The sequence below is a fragment of the Rhipicephalus sanguineus genome, chromosome 3, assembly GCF_013339695.2.
Source record: "Rhipicephalus sanguineus isolate Rsan-2018 chromosome 3, BIME_Rsan_1.4, whole genome shotgun sequence".
Taxonomy (NCBI): Eukaryota; Metazoa; Arthropoda; class Arachnida; order Ixodida; family Ixodidae; genus Rhipicephalus; species Rhipicephalus sanguineus.
The window spans coordinates 105,825,899-105,843,425 of NC_051178.1; the positions used below are offsets into that span (position 1 = coordinate 105,825,899).

At 46.5% G+C, this 17,527-nt stretch overlaps 1 pseudogene; it reads left to right on the forward strand.

Annotated features, from left to right (window-relative positions):
- The window catches only part of LOC119385732 (juvenile hormone acid O-methyltransferase-like), a 48,831-nt pseudogene extending 31,617 nt beyond the window's left edge, over nucleotides 1–17,214 (forward strand).
- Nucleotides 17,215–17,527: the final 313 nt, after the last annotated feature.

A 17,527-nucleotide genomic window follows, 5' to 3' on the forward strand; every position in this document is an offset into this window, starting at 1 on the left:
GAACGTTAATCGTCTTAGAAAATGCAACAACGGTTTGTTTTGATCCGAGGAAAGGAAAAGAATGTTTCGCATGGTTAGCTGTCGCACACAGCGTTAGCACGATGAAGGACAAAAAAATCTAGGAACAATAGGGTGAACGAGGATGAAAGAGAGCGAACGCGGAGTGCAGCGAGCCGCTGTGTTAGCGTCAGCAATTCATCCTGCCTGCTCGCGCTTCTTGTGGCAGCGCAACTCATGCCGCTCGCTCACGAGCACGTGAAAGTGGGTTGACCTGCGAGGCTTGGGACAACAAGAGGTGCGTTGGTCGAAAGGACACCATTGTGTGGAATGCTCTAGCGGACTCTCAGGTTTTGCATCTAGTTTTCCGAGCAGAAGTTCGCCAATAATAAACAAGTTTTAGAGCACAGCTTTAGAGCACAGCGTTGAGCGGCGTCGGCTTCGTCGTAACCGGCAGAGCGAGCAAGGAAGAAAGAGAGCGAACGTGGAGCGCAGCATAGGATGAAAGATGGCGATAGCGAGAAGAGTGCGAGGAGGAGGGAACGGCAGTGGCGAGACGACAGGTTCGGCGGCGGTCATCTGCGGCGCCACAGTAGAGCGCGCCGTCGTGCGGTCGCTGATGACGTCATCACTAAGGCATGCGTCGAGGGCGTGTACCGATACCTTATATGGAAATAAAGCGCTGCATGAACGGAGGCCTGTCTGCTGCGGGTGTTGTGGAACGCGCCGACGCGCTGCCTTCCGCGGACTCCCGGTTCTCGGAGTCACCCAGAGTCGCGCCTCAACGTATCGCGAAATTAAAACACTTAAACAGCTGCGCTCGGAATTCGAATGATTCATTATCGTAATCAACGATAATTTTTTTTACATTACAGATACAACATTGATCAAAATGTTTAGAAACATTTCAAACATTCTTCTACATCCTTTTTTTTACGTAGCAACATCTCCTTCGCTGTGATCACGGCCAGGGTGGTTTTACTGTACATGGCGGTATAGAGTCCAAACGCGAATATACAAAACGACAGAGTATTTTCTCTGATGACAGAATAGGATAATGCCAGGAAGGAGAATTTCCACGGCGTTACACTTTCATTTGATACACTTAAAAAAGCAAACTGCGACCAAACATTTACCTGAGTGCATCTCTATAGCTTATATAGGTCTAGTTCACTCGAAGCCCAACTCGCGTAAGCCGATCGACAAAGCTTGTCCGTTTCGACCGTGCTCGCGCACCACGCTGGATTTCCTGACACCACTGGACGCTTTGCAGAAATCGCCCGTTGCGCGAGCAAGGAGAGAGCGCGATCAAGCGGTTCTTGTCACCAGCTCGTGGCCTCCAAGATTGCGCGCCGACAGCTTTCAGTAATCTCCCGGCGCACAGTTTCGGACGCAATGACCAGCCCTGTGGTGCGATCTTGTACGCGTTACAAAATAAACACGGAGGCGTGGCATGACAACCAGCCGCACGTGACCGCACGCGATTGGTCAATGCAGAGCCGTGACGTCTGTCGCGGTTCAAATGGGCCATTCGCGTGCGGTCACGTGCGGCTGGATGTACTGCCACGCCTCCGTGTTTATTTTGTAACGCGTACAAAATCGCACCACTGACCCGTTATTTTGTTTGCCAATACATGGCGCCAAAAGCGGACGTGCTGTATTCAGTTTGTGGATGGCGCTGTGGGCATCCACCGCTTAAAGCCTCTAGTTATGGAAAGTAGCGACACTCTCCTCCACTCCGGCGCTTTCCTCCTCTATATCCTCTCCCAACAGGCCAAGCCTCCTCTCTCAACAGGCCGTGCACCCTCTCCCATCCTGCCGCCGTGTGGTCGCCGGCACTATGTGTTGGCTGGGAGGTAATAGCGATTCTGCTAGCTGATAGCGCCGGCGAAAAATAAAAACACTGGAAAAAATGGTTCGCGCGCGTTTCTCGGGCGACGGCCCGAGCGGCGCTCCGATAAGCACCGAGACGAGAAGCGGGAAAGGAGGCCGCGTGGCGTGGCGGCTCGGTTAAAAGAAAGCCGGTACTATCCAAAAAATATCCAGGGACTTTACCGCCGCATAGCTCACGGGGCTTTACCGCAACAGAGCGCAGGCCACGCGCTCGCGTGTTCTCTTTCATAAACGGTGACAGTGTACATATGTAATGCCCATTACATTTATATGAAATCGGATAGCCAACACTGCAACCACTATTGACGTTGACCCGACATGTGTTTTTCCGAAGCAGTTTCAAGCGCTGGTATGGCACTGTGGTAGAATACGTGACTGCCACGAAGACTGTCTTGGTTCGATTTTACCTCGAACCGTAATCTTTATCCTTATTGTCCATCGGAATTTTTCGCTGACAAAGAGGGCCAGCAGCAGATTTTTTCGACCCAGACTCGCGAACGCTATCCTTTTAAGATTTCCGAAGTATATTCTCGCCATTCCTGGGATGATATAGACCAGGGGTCTCAAACTCACCTCAGCAAACGGATCGCGTTCACGAAAATTTACTCCCACAACATCGAAGATAGTGACAAATGCAGAAGCAGAGGGGGGGTGGGGGTGGATAGGTTGTACAAAATGTTCTGTCAGTTATAGTTGCCATTTTAAAAAAGACCTTTCCCATATCTCATATATGGGTCATTTCTAAAGAGCACTTGGCGGCAGTACTCCAACAACATATCGATACCTATCTCCAATATGACTAAACCCTGGACGCCGATGCTGAAAAATGGAGTTTTGTTTCACGGTTATGTGTCAATAAATGGCGACCGCAGGCGGCGCCTCACGAAAACAATGCTTTAGACCTGCCATACCTGTGTAGATCAAGAACGTACTTATAAAGAAAACAAAAAAGGGACGAAGACAGGCATGTGCGGGCCGCGGACTGCTAGTGAGAGGTCCGCGGGCCGCATGTTTGAAATGCCTGATATAGACTGTGAATCACCTGTTGTGCATATCCGCTATTCCATGGGCCATGGGATGCGGGCATATGCCACAGGGAAACGAGAGGAAGGATTTCATGCCGTACGTGACAGACATGTCACGTCATTGAAGAGATTACCAGTTAATCGCGTTCGTGATGTATTTATGTCCTCCCATGCTAACATGATGATTCTAGTATATATAAAGTCAAAAAGACAGCCACGAGAGCACAGAGGCCTAGGCGGCTAGACAGACAGACAGACAGACAGACAGACAGACAGACAGACAGACAGACAGACAGACAGACAGACAGACAGATAGATAGATAGATAGATAGATAGATAGATAGATAGATAGATAGATAGATAGATAGATAGATAGATAGATAGATAGATAGATAGATAGATAGATAGATAGATAGATAGATAGATAGATAGATAGATAGATAGATAGATAGATACCGAGACAGTAAACGTGTCAAACACTTGAAAGAACACTTGCCGTCGGAAGGATTCCTTACGGGGCACCTGTGTATGAGTCCTCAATGGCACCTAAAGGTTACCCATTCCTAGGCAGCGCATATTAGACAATACACGAGAAAGAAAACATGACAAGCAGCGGTCTAACAAATGAACAATTCATTTGAAGGAAACATATATGGTAAATACGGGAGCGAACTACGCGTAAAAAACACGCACATGCCTATGAGCGATATATACGTGCAATCTGTTCTTCAGGTAGGAAAACCGATGGCTGTCTAATGCAATTATCTTCATTCTTAGCCACCTGGTATACCTCAGTGACCTCCCGTTGCTTTTGATCATGATGCGGCGGGATAATCAAGGCTCCCATGAATGAAGGCGCGCAGTCGCACTCACGGCAGCGGATGACAGGACGGGATGACGCTGTTCCCTTAAAGTAATTGCCGCGTTCTCGTAATTTAATGTTAGTTACTACCTGTGGTTCTTTATTGGGCGCCTATATTAACCTCCACAGTCCGTGGGTACAATTGAAGAATGTGCGCTCGGCTCCTATAGTTCAAGACAGCTAGGCGAAAATGGATGTTTCTGCTAGGCGAAGCGTCAATAAACAAAATGTCCACGACATGTCATCGTATGCCCATCTATGCGCTCTCAGTATGGTGCTGTTATGCAAGGAGAGCGCGCGCAGCAGACCAGGTGAGGTCAACGTTTCCTTCATTCACTAAATACTACATTTAAATTGTTAAGTTATGAATAGGAACGATCGCGACGGACTGGAGAAGGCGCATGAAAATTTCAGGCTTGTTGCTATGCCTTGCCTCAGAGATAGCACTGCTTACTTACAAATGTACCCAATTAGGTACTTGACGTCGCTACGTTGAAAGTACATTCTATTTGGTCCTGTGTTGCAGGCCAGTTCTCCTTGACTAGGAAATACAGAAGCTACTACTTTAGAGCGATATTGACTTGTCTGATGAAGACGAAATTCTCGACAAGCTGCACAGCGCTAGTGATTGATCAGATAGCAGCAGTGATGATGATGATAATTAAGATTATGATGATGATGAGGATGATGATACGCCAGTAAGCCACGACGTTGAAGGTCGTGGCCCTATTGAAAATCGACAGAATAGACCTTGTTTGGAAAGCGCCAGAACACGCACGAGGAGGAGAAAAAGAATGGAGGCGAAAGAGAAAGCAGGTGTTTCGCTGCCACATTGCATCAAATCACACAACAAGAGCATGGGCGGTGTTAATCTTTCGGACATGTACGTGTCCAATTGCAGGACAAAGGATCATACAAACAAATCGATCATTAGGGCATTTGTCCACTTTCTGGTCTTAGCGGTGTCAAATTTCTGGATCGGATACAGGAATGAGTGCAGGCCTATTCATGATATGGTAAAGGACATTCTAGACCAATTCGAGCTGACGAACAGTGTTGCGGAAACGCTGATTCGCGCGCACGCGAAGCATAGTCCTCTATGACTAAAACCAGTGAAAACTTCCAGGCTAGCAAAGAATTCATGGGCCACTCCACTCTGGGAAGATGCATAACTAACGAAGCTATTGATAGCAAACAGCTCAAAGCTAACATAGAATTTTGATGAAGAGAGAAAGACGGAATATAGGAAAGATAGGGTTGTATTAAACTACGTCCAGTTCACTACCCTACACATAGGAAGGGAAATAAGGGAGTAAAAAAGTGTCCCATAATTTTCATGTTAGATGCAAAAAGTATGGCAAGCTTCTTTTGAATTCAGCATATGCTCCTTTGAAGGTTTTCATTTCGGCAGCATGAGTTTTTTTGTGACATTAACCATTTCGCGATATTTTAGTGGACCAGTAACGTGTAGTGGGGATCACCCAATTTTTTTTTTTGGCACATGCGTTTTTCTTGCAGACAACTGCATATTTAGTGGGCCACTGGTTCTGGATCCAGAAGATTGAATACGAAGTTAACCTTGCGAAAAAATATTTCTTCGCCTAATACAATACACCAATGCTAACCGCAAAAAAAAAACACTTTTTCACCAATTTCGCATTTTCTGAACATTGAGCGCACCTAGTTAAGGAACGCTGCGCCTATTGGTAACAATATTTATTCCCGCGCAATAGCAAGTGAAACACAATCTTATGAGCATTTTATTTCTCTCTGTATGTTACAAACATGGTAAACTGCACGAAATGCCTGTCTTTCAGGAATTTATTGCTGCAGACGAGTTTAAGATGGCGACGGTAGAACTACACAAGTATTCACTTCAATATCTGCGCTCTCCGTACTTTTCGCTGTAACCAATGTATTTCTAAATTGTGCTCAAACGTATGTTCTTACAGTGTTGTCAAAAAGGTAATTAATAATCTGTTTTAAATCTCTCTGACTGAAGTCGAGGACGTTGTCTACCATTCTGCGTAAAAAGACAAGTTGCAACATTTGAGCTGCGAATAAATTATAATCCGTCAATTGTGAAAAACTCAGGCGACTGGCCGCACCAATAATTATGTGCTGCGAATGAAATACAGGTTGTTCAATGTAATTGCTAGCGATATAATAACGCAGCTGCTCTTTTAAATAGCACATGTTCAGCCAGGTGGCATGGCGCGGCAAGCTTTGCCTTCTCATCAACCGCTTGGCAAACTTGAGTTGACGACTAATATCGGCAGCCGCAGGAGGCTCCAGGCTCTCACGTTACCAGTGCCTATTCGACTGCGGGCCAGCGCCGCTTGAGCGTGAAAAGGACGCTAAGAAGTCAAAAGAGATAAGAAATGTGTCACTGTGAAAAGTTAAAGCGCTTAAGTGCAAGCAAGGTTCATGTTATACAACGAAAACATTGCCGGTAATTTTTTCGCAAGAATAATCTCATTGTTCTGAGCCCAAAACCTGCACCTGGAGCAAATTTTATCAAAATCGGGAATGGTGGCCAGGACCTCTTGTTCGTTCTTATCTGGCCATACTCTCCTAGCGAGAACTGATCTTGAAGTCACAGTTCTTTCAAAGGCGTGTCTAGTTGTGGAGTTTCGCCGCAACGGCAAAGCACTAAATGCGATAGCAACAAATCCGAATGCTAAATGAAGTAAGGGTAGCAGCTAGCTCCTTTACGATCGAACCTCGCCTAACTGTACAAAACGCTGGCGTAATAGGACAGGGCTGCCCCAGGGAGCAAAGGGGTTTTCCTGCTGTTACTCGCCGCTGAGAGCACAGCGATGAGAGCACAGTACGTGCGATCGCGATTAAAAGAAGCTCGAAGCTGCGGAATGCGTGGCTGTCGGCACAGTCCAACTCGAAATGCCTTGACTGTCGCTAGGCGAATCGGTGCTTTCATCCTGCGTCACTGTAGCACTCGAATCTTGCTATGGCTGGTGTTAATGCACCTCGTGGGTGTTGCGAGTGCTAGACGTGACTGGAAGATGATGAGCCGCGCTAGGTTCGCCAGCTTACATACGTTTCTCAGCTCACCTCCGACATTATACATATCAGTGGTGCCGACAATTAGAGCGTCACAGATTCGCATCAACGCAAGCCAAGTAACTCTTTCCGACATTCACTTCATTTCGCCTAGCTACTGCTCAGTGCACAGGCCCTGAACTTCCAACACTTTGAACTGCAAACAACTCCCTACGCTCCGAAGACGTCTTATTGCCTGGCTGCGACTTTACCGTCATTGGCGTCGTGTGTACCGGTCCGCCTCGACCGTATTTTCCACAACAATTTCGATGGGAAGTTTTCCATGGTCTACACTTCTTATCGCACCCATCAATGCGAGCACAACGTCTCGTCACCTCCTGCTCGCTGTGTCCGTGTATGAATGCTGACGTCCGTTGTTGGGCACCTGCATGTATCCAGTGCCGATTATGCTAAGGTCAACAGACGCACAATGAGCTGGCCTGACCATTTCCTACACCCAGACATCCATTTCCGTCACGTTCACGCCGACATTGTGGGTCCGCTACCACCACCTGCGAGACAAACAATATCTCATTTGTATCGACCGATTTGCCCGCTCGCTGGAAGCAGTGCCTCTAAGTAACATGGCTGCTGAATCTGCGGCACAGGCCCTCGTACATACCTGAATTGCTCGTTACAGGGTGCTATACGCCATAATGATTGAACAAGGGAGACAAGTGGACTGCATAGTGGAAAACTGGCGCGCACCACACGAAGACAAAACGAAAAATGTACACAAGGATTAAAATAATAGACAGCTAAGCTAGTTGGTGTTCTTTTTGTTTTTTGGTGGAACAGTTTATCCTTTAACTGCGCAGCCGTGCCTTCCAGGTACATACAAAGTACTTCAAGAAAGCTTTCGGATGATGAGCAGAAGGCTGGGGAGGCTAGTGTTGAGGAGCGAAAAAACGCCAGGCCTGCGCTGAAACCGCAGCACAGTCACAGCGAAAGCTGGACGAGCGGCGTTTCTAGAGCCCGTTAAGCTCTCTTGGGGCTACAATACAAGTACACTAGAAAGGTACCCACTACGCCATAAATCACAATTTTTGTGAAGTTGGGAAGCACCTACTAAGCCATTATTCGTCATTCTGCGGAGAAGCGAGGCACCAGCTACACGTCTGTAAGGCATTATGTGCACTTTGTTGACGCGACGACTGAGGACGATGAAGAATTATGGCTCAGCCCTTTGTAATGGGTTGAAATCTTTAAACGGCCCACCAGTTATGTAATTTGCATTGGGTGACGCCCGGTCGCTATTTCCCTATCCCATCATGCTGTATAACATACGCTGACGTGGTAGAGAGACGGGGTGGGGGCGAAGAACTTTACTGAGACCCCGAAGAAATGGATCATGCGCTTATGGGCTTCCTTGGCAACCAATACAAGTGCACTTGCGAGGAACCAACTACGCTATAAATCATTGTAATTTTACTGAGACCCCGAGGAAGTGGATCATGCGCTTATAGGCTTCCTTGGCAACCAATACAAGTGCACTTGCGAGGAACCCACTACGCTATAAATCGGTGTAATTTTTGAGAAGTAGGGCAGCAGGCACTGTGCCATTTTTCGTCGTTCTACGGAGAGCGTTGGTACCTGCTAAACGCACGTAAGGCATTATGCGCACTTTGTTGATGGTGTGCCTGATGACGATGAAGAATTATGGCAGAGCCCTTTGTAATGGGTTGGAAGCATTCAACAACCTACTCGTTGCGCAATTCGCATTGTGTGACGCCTGGTTACAGAATTCGCGTTGTGCGACGCTTGGTGCTTATTTTACTCTTCTACCACGCTATATTACATATGCTGTGGTTCCTTCCCGACATGAAGCCTGTATAGGACCTTTTTGCAAAGCAGTTTCAAGCACCGGCATGGCTCAGAGGTTGAATACTTGGCTCCCACGCAGAGGGCCCAGGTTGGAACCTCATTCCATCAGGAATTTTTTCTTATTTCGTTTTTTTTCTTATTTCGAGCGATACTGGTTACGGACACCGGCGGCGGCGGCGGCGGCAGCGGCGGCGGCGGACAACTACGGCGCCAAAAACGGCCGGTGAAATGATCTCATAACAGCTTTCGCTGTAAAACGGGGGCCAAGATTAAGCTTGTCTTTGACAAAATGAAAATAAATGATCTGGTGTATGGTTGGAACGGAGATACTAATATGAGGTAAATATCTAAGACACCTCCCGAAAACCTGACAGGCGTCGTGATGGCGACTGACGGCGTCAGAGTAGTCTTAACCAGTTAAAGATAATAAATATAAATGTAAGAAGTATTATGAATAAATTGGCGGATCTTGAGGCTGTGGTACTAGAACATGATCCCGACTTTATAGTAATGACCGAAACATGGTTGAAGAAAGATATACTGGATGCCGAGGTTACTCCTCCCGGATACAAAATCATGAGAAGAGACCGTGAAACAAGATGAGGGGGTGTGGCCGTTTTAAATAAAGATAATATATTAGTTAGTGTTCTTCCGCATGCTATTGATGCCGAAGCTCTTTGGATTAAAACCACGCTCAGCAATCGCACGGTATACATTGGTGCTATGTATAGACCTCCGAACGCCCCAGTGAATGCACTTGATAACTTAAGAAGCTTTATGGACTCCCACCTGAAGCATGATGATAATATTATCCTAATAGGAGATTTTAATCTCCCTGGAATTAATTGGTCGAGGCTCACTTCAGAGGGAAGCGAAGTCATTAAAGGTGATTCTGACTCAGGTCTGACTCAGGTCGTCTCACCTTGTACGCGTGTGGGTCCAACGGCTTCCTCAGTGCTTGATTTGGCGTTCTTATCTGGATCACTGCTCCCGTTTCTTGGCATGTGTGAAATTGAGGACGGTCTTTCTGATCACATATTGGTTTTAATGTCTTTAGATCTGTATGTCGATACCATGCACAAGGATGAAAAACTTATGATCCCAAATTTTAGGGCTGCAAATGACCTAGCTATACTAGAACACCTGGAGCAGTCTTATTATTCATTTCTGGAAATGTACCGAACATCTCGCTCAACAAAAGAATTGTGGCAGTTTTTTCATTCTACGATAATGTTTTGCGTCCAGCAATTCATTCCCAGGCGTCGTAAAAATGTAAGAAAACGAAACCCTTGGATCACGCGCGATATAATACACGCTAAAAGAAAGCTTAAACGCAAGCGAAAGGCATGCACTGTGAATCCAAGCATTGAAAGAAAAAATAAGGTCCAGGTTTTAAGTAAAAACCTCCGGCAGAGTCTGAAGACTACTAAAAATAAGTTTTATAACTCAACGTTGAAACAATAATAGCGAAAGTTGGGCTAGTTGGTGGTTCATGCTTGGGATGTAAAAACAGCGCAAAATATAGACAAGGACAGAGGAAGAGACGACACCGCGCGGTGTCGTCTCTTCCTCTGTCCTTGTCTATATTTTGCGCTGTTTTTTCATCCCAAGCATCAACTTTGAAACGATTTCTCAAGGAATCCCCAGACAAATTTTGGAGGTACGTGAATCCTTTGACCAGACCGAGTAGTATGTCTATTCATAAAAGTAGCAAGGATCGGCAGAGGCGTTTAATTCCTTCTTCTCGTCAGTTTTTACAATCGATGATGGTATTGTACCCAACATCAGCGACTTCTTAGATATGGTTTCTATCCAGGATATAAGCATCACTGAGGAGGGAGTTCTAAACCTCTTGCTTCATATAAATTAAAAAAAAAGCCCTGGCCCTGACAATATCCTCAATGAATTTCTTTATAGATATGCCGAATGGTCATTGAAGTTTTTAACATTAATTTTTCAATCATCCGTTAGCAGTGGCTCTTTTCCCAGTGCTTGGAAACTTGCAAAAATTGTGCCCATACACAAAGGCGGTTCCACATCTCACGCTAGCAATTACCGACCTATATCGCTTACAAGCACCTGTTCAAAAATAATAGAGCACATTGTATCGAAGCACTTGCTAACCTATCTCGATGAACATAATTCATTCATTCTCTTTATTTTCCAGAATAAAATGAAAACATTACATTCTGAATGGTCTAATCCAGAATGAATGTAAATAATCTAATTGTTTCCGGTCAACATGGTTTTAGGAAAGGGTTATCCACCGTTACTCAGCTTATTGAGCTTGTACACGACCTTTCTATTACAATACCCGCGTTCAGACTGACATATTATTCTTGGACTTCGCAAAGGCTTTCGGTAAGGTGTCGCACTTTAAGCGCTTACTTAAAATCGATTATACCTTTAAAAATTCTGCCCTTACCCGATAGTTCAGCTCCTATCTTGCACGCAGAGAACAATTTGTCCAGCTAGGGCATCACCAATCTGGTTTATCTCCTATGGTATCTGGGGTGCCCCAGGGTAGTGTCTCGGGGCCCCTCTTGTTCCTGGTGTTTATAAACGATCTGCCAAAAAATATTACTACCCAAATAAGAATGTTTGTTGACGATTGCATACAATACAAAAATGTAAAATCACCGAGCGACCAGGCCGAACTTAATCTTAACTTTGGGAGAGTGAAAAACTGGTGCGAGAAGTGGCAAATGCAGCTTAACCCAACAAATACTGTTTTTATGTTCATTTCTAGAAAAAAGAACATGCTTAGTTATCCGTACAGTATTAATGGTCACGAACTTGCTCAGGCTCATCAATATAGATGCTGTAAGGGAAAAGAACAGAGACAACGCCCGTACGCTAGGCCGGCTGTTCTATTCTCTAGCTGTGTCCTTCTCTTCTTCCCGCTAGCCGAGCATGAGGCCCAAGCTACGTTGGCGCTTATCGTCATTACACTCGGCCATGACTGCGAAAGAGCAAAGCTGTCGAAGATGACTGGTGGTTGGTGCTGGCTCTGTCGCTGTGGACGCTGAGGCTTGGCTTTGCTCTTTGCCGATGATGGCTCTGGTAGACGACATTGGCTGTGCCGCGGCGGTCGTCCTCGGCCACGCTGCGATTTTGCTTGGAAAGTTGCCTCATTCTCCTCTGGCGGACGAAATTGGCGGCTTCGTTGTAGTCGTAGTTCCTGGTCATGATGATACTTCACCTGAAATTTCTTTACCGACGGTTCTGGGGGGCGGCCTTGACTACTTCGACATGGTCGCAGGGCCACCCCAAAGTGCTGAGCTTTGTCCCGTCGCCGTTCTGAAAATAGCAGAATATGCGGAACTGATGAAGAAACAAGATGTGCAAATTGCGGAAGTGCCGAGTGGCGGATTACTTGGAATCGATTGCACTCTTCACGGTTGGTCGAGCTGCACCGAGGTGTACTGCGAGGCTTCTGCGTCAGCGAGTGCGGGATTTCCCGAGGTGAGCTGCGACGCAGCTCATGGTCTTGCAGCATTCTGGCTGTAGTGCTCTTTGAGGTGGTCGAGCTGGCGGGTCTTGATGTGCCGCGTGCATTCCAGCTGTCCCGCTGGAAAGCAGTGTTGCCAGCAGAAGATTTGGCCTGGCCGGACAAGTTATCGTCGATGACTGTCGCCTCAACCGGGATAGGCACCTCTAAGGAGACATCGTTTAGTAAATGAAGAGCGTCCGCACACTCGTCCAATAACTGCGGCGTTTGGACGTATGGCTGAGACTGGTCAGGGCCGATCTTGTTGGATTCACTGGAGAGGTCTGCTTTGTGGAGAGGTCCAGCGTAGGCCTTGCTGTTACAGGCATTCGTAGACTAGTGGGGGTCGTGGATTCGTGGCTCGTCCTGCACGACAGGGGCCAACGCCTCTATGTGCCCAAGTGCAGTCGAGCTTGGAGGTGGCATCGCCAACTGCTGTGTCTTCAGGTTGGTGTTGTAGTCTGTCATGGGGCTGGAGGGAATCATCGACGTGTCGCCTCAAATGAGCTCTACCTCCGAGAGTGGGTACGTTGCTTACCACGGGCACAACTGCGCCGTGGCCTTCACGATCTCGGTCACCGAGAGGGGGCAGGAAGGTGGGGGCCCGAGCTGCACCGTCGCGATTGTGCGTCTCACAGCTCCTATCCGCGGTAGACAGTGGGTCGGTAGGTAGGGGGTCGCCAGCATGGAAGAGCATCAGGCCCAAGCTACGTTGGCGCTTATCGTCATTACAATACCTAGGTCTCATATTTGCACCCGACTTGCGATGGAATCTTCATGTTGAGGAACTTTGTTCCAAAGCTAACAAGGTGTGATGGGGCCTGAGACGCAACCTTCACTGTGCCTCTCCCGAAATTAAAACTTTAGCCTATAAAACCTTGCTAAGACCCATAATCGAATATGCGAAAGTAGTTTGGGATCCCTATACCCAAACTGACTGTTTGAAACTCGACAAAATACAGCGAATGTGAAAGGCTGAAATTCATTTTCTTAATAATTCATAATCACGTTAAAATAAGCTACGACAGGTACTTAGAAATAACAATGCAAGAAACATCAAGACGCAGACACACTATGTACATATCGCCCCACAAAGTTCATAATGAATGTTTCAGGTACAGCTTCTTCCCTAGGGCGATTCAGCAGTGGAATTCGTTACCAGATTCGGTTGGGAAAATTAAACTACTTACTGACTTTTTAGAAGCAATAAAACCTATAGTGTACTTTGATGCCATGCGCTAAGATTGTGATGACATGTATGAATTACGCGCTTTGTAACTAGGTTATGATATTCATTATGTGTTTCATTTTTGTTTATTTTATTTATTATGTATTTAATTATCTGTTATATTCCGCGCAAAAATATGATATGTGTTTCGGCAGTGATGCTCTCTTTCCTTATTTTTCACTGACGAACTTCGCTGCTTAAATCTACATGCCTAGCAATTATGATAGATTTGCTGTATGTATATGTGCTGCGAAATGATATGTGTTCCAGTAGTGAAGGTCCATTTTCTTATGTTTCTCTTATGCACATTTCTGTTTAATATGATTCCATTCCACTCCTGTAATAGCCCGCCAAAAAGGGCTGACAGTATCAATAAGCAAAATGAAATGAAGTTAGTGGGCGTTTGTGGTGTCTTGACTTCTCTCTTGTGTCGATGTTTGCACACCATGTCTATTTAACATGCACACAGACTAGCGCAGAAAAAATGGTGATTAGCACTGGGGCTACTTTTCACCATATGCAAGCTCTATATACTTTTTTTTTTTGACGGAACAGTTTATCTTTAAAGTGCACAGCTGTGCCATCCAGGTACATGCAAAATACTTCAAGAAAGCTTTTGAACGACATTCCACCGCTTTTGCGGAAAGCATTGGAACTGTTCCGTCAAATAAATCGGGTGTGCATAGGGTCAAAAGTAGCCCCTGTTACAAGCAGACTTTCTTTCTGCTCTAGTACTTGTGTACTTTTTCTCGCTGTGGCTTCGTGTGGTGTTTGTAAGTTTCCCACTGCGCGGCCAAACCAACTAGCCTATCATTCCGTCTTACTGCAAACAGTTTGAATCGTGCGTCTTCGAGCTCTGCCTGGCCTTCCAGGCGCAACGCACGTACAAACCATAGCATACCGCCAATGTTGGAATGGCATGGTAGAACGCTTTCAAGGTCAACTTGAAGCATCACTACGTGCACGTGACTCAACAATTCCTTGGTCACAGCGCTGCCTTTCGTTCTACTTAGTGATCGCACCGCTTGACAGAAGATACAGGGTGCTCGTCAGCAGTGCTATTTTTCGGCATGACACTTCGCGTACGCGGTGAGTTATTTTCCTCGGAACCGACATCTGCTGAAATACGCTCTTACACCGACCACCTGCAAATTACTATGGCTACTGCTGTATCACCACAATTTCATCATTTGGCAAGGCTGCTAATATGAACACATCATTACTCGATACCAGCCAGCTATTCATCCGTCACGATGCTACCCGCGCTTCATTACAAGCGTCTTTACGGCGCTCTCTTCAACGTCCTCAAGTGGGATCCGAAGTGCTTCACTCTACCTGTTAATGGGCGTGATGGGACAATTTCAATAATTTGTTTGATGCCAGCTCATCTAGATGCTGACAACGCCATCTTAACAACATGAACAGTCGACGGCAACTCCATCATCGCTAGGGGTGGGAGGGGAGCAATGTAGTAGGCAGTGTGCTTTCTGTCGGAGGTAAAAGACGAAGAGACCGACAAGCTCCAACATCGTAGCAGTGACATCAGTTTAGTCACCCGGCTAATAAATGTTTCTTCGCTGTACCAACCAGACGTGCCGATTGCTCAAGCGAATAGCAAACAAACGTGCGGGTATGAAGGAAGCGAACCTCTTAAGGTTAGTGCAATCTTTCGTAATTAGCAGGATTGTATATGTAGGCCCCTACCTGAAATTCACCAGAGCAGAGAAAGACAAGTTCGAAATCATTATTAGGAAGGGAGTCAAGACGGCTCTCGGACTTCCCCCAAACACACCAACGAACAAAATCTTAAGTTTAGGGGTGTCCAACACCTTAGACGAGCTCATTGAAGCGGCGACAGTATCGCAATATCAGAGACTCAGACTGGTAGACGGATCCTGGAGCGGCTGGGGTTTGAGCCCCAGGCGTGTTCCAAGCAGACAGGCAAAGTCCCACCGCGAGTCAGGGACAGGCTAAGAATACTCCCGTTGCCCAGGAATATGTACCCGGTGCATCACGAGAGCAGGCGAAAGGACAGAGCTGAGGCGTTGCAGAAAAGCCTGAAAGGCAGGCAAGATGTGATTTACACGGACGCGACCGAATACGAGCAAGGCAAAGTATACGCAGCCGTAATTACACGCGAAAACGGAGGCCCTGCCTCGTGCTGCAGCGTCAGACATTTAGGAGTAACAGAGACGGAAGAAGTCGCCATTGCGCTGGCTTTGACTCAAAAGAATGTGAGAGTTATTGTTAGTGATTCACAATCTGCAATCAGAAATTTTGATGCGGGCAGGATCTCTGCCACAGCTGTACACATATTAGCCGTCGGACAGCCCCCGGCGGAGCAGGTTTCACTAATCTGGACACCGACTCATCAGGGTTTGCGAGGGAACGAGAAGGCGCACGCGCTGGCCCGAGGTCTCACTTTCCGGGATTCCAGCGCTGTCTCGACAACATCCCCAAGCCAGGAACCCCTACAAACCGCTGACGAACTGAGCACTTATAACGAAATCCTTAACCACTATAAGCTGGGGCGTAAGACTTACCCGAGAGCGCATAAGAACCTTTCAAAAAGCGAGGAAGTTATGTGGAGAAAGTTACAAACAGGGGTATTTCCAAACCCGCAATTGTTGAGCAAGTGGCATCCCTCGGTGTATAGCCATCGGTGTAGGCATTGCGATGGTAGAGCGGACCTAGTCCACGTGGTTTGGAGCTGTCCTAACTTTGATGAGCCAGACAGATGCAGAGAGTCCTGGGAGTCCTTGCTACTCAAAGAAGAGGAAAATGCTCAACGGCAAGTCATCGGTCTCGCCCTAACCGCCGCCACGTCCCAAGGGATCCCGGTCGACGGTTAGGGAGGATGAGTGTGGGTTTAGGCTGACGCCTCTACCCCGTCATCTATTTGACGGGTGCCAATAAAGTTACTTCTCTCTCTCTTCGCTTTGGGCCTTCTGTGTCAACAAGATCCTCCACATGACGCAGAGGGCTTTTCCAATAAAGATTGGCTACCCTAAGGACACGAGGTTCTCCCACCACAGGTTATCAGCTTTTAGATCAATCAATCAATCAATCAATCAATCAATCAATCAATCAATCAATCAATCAATCAATCAATCAATCAATCAATCAACTTTATTTTTGTCAATTTCAAAATAGACAAAGGAGCGGTGAATAAAAGCTGTCTTTCGGCAGCTTGACGAGCCCGCCGCCCCCATTACAAGGCTTCACTGGTTTTCGCGCTGAACTACCACCTTGCGTTCACTTGTTCATCTTTACCTGAGTGAAATCACCCCTTGAAAATATTTAAGTGCTGACACTCTTTTTCTTCAGTATAGATTTACTGCGCCTGGATTGCACAGTTTTCGAACCTCGAAAGACTAGCACAAGCGGCGTTGACTGACACTCCCAAGTTTACATGCATAGATATAGCGAACGAACTTGACGGGAGGATGACCGCAGCCGTAGCTTATTTCGTAGAGCATCTGGTGCGTAATCCGAAGGCTGGATGTTCAGTCCCTGCCGGTGCCAGTAAAGTGTCTCTTCGTGCACTTTACTTATTTCACATTTATATCACGATTAATACAACACAGTTTTAAAGACTACAAATAATGTAATCGATACCTTCATTGCCTTAATGTCTGTTGCCTTTCAATAATGTAGTACATACCGCGTGTTATGAGCCCCTCGTTACTGGCCTTAGGTTATGCGGCCTCCGCAAGGCATTGGCTCGTCAGCAGAGCCAGATTCCCGCTGTGCTGAAGCCAAGCCGAGGGGTCTGAAGATTGAGGTTATCACCTGGAGGAACGAACAGCGTGAGCGGTTCTCAGAGGCAGAGTGAATGATGATGTGTAAGCCGTCAGAATCAAAAGTAGTTTACTTTTAATCTGACAGCTTGTGCTGTTTCTGCAGTGTTGTCTGCAAGTGCAATTTTACCGAAACCAAAAGAACTCTTACTTCCACGCAATTCGCAATATTAAATTATTTTATGTATAAAGAATGCCGTGTTTGCTAAGCAAGGCAACTATCATGCGCTTAACTCCCAATTTCCGTAATGCTTGAACTCTCTTGTAAGACCGAAAGCAAGTCATACCTGTAATAACGCAGCGATTACAGAGGTTTCTTGTGCCGATCAGCTAGTATGTTTTTTTGTC